A 2,223-nucleotide genomic window follows, 5' to 3' on the forward strand; every position below is an offset into this window, starting at 1 on the left:
AAAGAATGCTGCTTCCTGGTTGATTCTGAGAAAAGTATTACCGAAGTAATGATTCAACATCTTATGAAGACGTGCATTTTGGTAACAGTACTTAATACATTACACGAACAGGAGTAAGCACTTTTTTTTATTTTATTTGGATGTACTGTACAATACATGGAAAACTTACTTATTGGGAATTTCAGAATTATTTTGGCTAATGTCTGGTTAATATCCATCAAAAGTATTACTTAGTATTTCTTAGGTTAATTGTTTCCTTACATGCTTTACCAAAATAAAAGTAGTAGGTAGTCGTAGTTTGAAATGTCTTACAGACATTCATGTTCACCACATGATGTATCTGAGGATGAGCTAACTTTTAATAGTGTCACCAGCAGGTCAATGTTTTCAATTATCTAGTTAAGCAATCAACAACAAAAAAGTTATCGAGACATTCGTAGTTCCCAGATGATGTACCATACAGACTTTAGAGAACCTGACTTTTCCTCTAGTGCCACGACAAGATTGTGATGTTAGATTAGGAAATTCATGGTCCTCAGATAATTGAATGGTAACAAATTACATTCTCTGACATTTCCTCAAGAGGTAAACAAATCAATATGTCCGATACTTTTAATATGACCACAAAACCCTACACAAAAGTACATCCCCCTAGACACTATGTTCAGTGCTTCATTGCTAACAGCATAAACAAGTGAGTACACATCACAACAGGACAAGGAGAGACATCGGAAGAGATACGATTTAATCCAGTAAAAAAGTGGAGGGAAATATCTGCCAAATATGAGACAGATGAAATGGAAAAACAGTTTTCTGGAAGATGAAGTCCTCCAGACGTCAGTGCCGTGGCATTTTACCGTTCTATAGATAATAATAAAAGCTTTATCTTCAAATGTCAGGGATTTATTTAAATATCATGGTGAGAGACGTCAGTGAATTTTTGTATTATTTTGTGTTGAGTCATAAGTATCTTTGTGCAATAAAGCAGTCCTATGGTACCTATTGGAAAACTTAACAAAAGAACACTCCCCATTACTCATTTTCAGATGCTTGAAAAACAACAAAACAAAACAGACAATAATGCAACAACAACAACAACAACAACCATGACTCACCATTCCTCAACAGAAGATCTGCCCACGCTGTGCAACTATGTACTTGGTTGATGATGACATTAATAACAATTACTAGTCCTTGCTCCATTGTTTGTCATTGTTGTCCATTTACCAAGGGCGGAAAAAAACACATATACAGTGAAGGGACTTCTACCGTTCACGGCCAGTTTGAGCTGAATAAAGGCTCCATTGAACATCAAGAGGAATGTGGGAGGCTTGATTCACAAAATGGATGAGCCAGTGACGTAAAAGGCTGCAGGACACTCATGTGTTCTTTTTGTTCTCGGTGTATTATAGCATGCGTGATTTTCTATGAGACATCTCTTGTGTTATGTTGTTATGCATTTATCCTGTATAGATTCTATATGGACATTACAGCTTTTCTGAATTACATTTCAAACAAAAACTATGATGGAAAAAGTATTGTTGATAACTAGTTTCCAAAGTACAACATGCTGTCATGCTTTTTGACCTGAGAGCAGGAGCAGTGTTTAACAGAAAAGGTCCATTTCTCCCCAAATAGCTCAATTTACTCCTTGAAGCGGATCAGCTTACTCCCTAGATTGGCCAAGTTAAGCCACTAGACTTTTTTTTAAGTTAATTCATATTTTCATGGCCCTTTGTGATAGATGCATTATTATCATTCTGATTGACAGAAGACTTCCTGAAATAACGGTTGATGTTGTCATCTGACTTCAATCTAATTCTTCCTTGCTTATAGGACAACATAAATAAAAATTGGCTCATCTTACCCCACTCTCCCCTAATTAATAAAATAATGGTTTTATTTGGTTTTGGTTTTATCACCATCGGTAGCACAGTTTAGCTCAGACACTTATCTTCAACTCGCCCAACAGGATGCCGAAATTAACCCAAACCTTAATATTTCGATAATTATTACCAATATTTATTGCCCTATATTTTACTCTCGCAAAGCATTAAATTACAAATCAGATACCATCAACAAGTTAGACTAAAAGGATGCAATAGCCTCTCCACTATGCAAAACTCTGGGGCTTTTTCACTCTGGGGCTTTATACTTTCTATTAATACTTTATACTTTCTATTAATACTTTATACTTTCTATTTGTAATTTATAATTTCCATT

Source organism: Trematomus bernacchii, unplaced genomic scaffold (assembly GCF_902827165.1).
Source record: "Trematomus bernacchii unplaced genomic scaffold, fTreBer1.1, whole genome shotgun sequence".
NCBI lineage: Eukaryota > Metazoa > Chordata > Actinopteri > Perciformes > Nototheniidae > Trematomus > Trematomus bernacchii.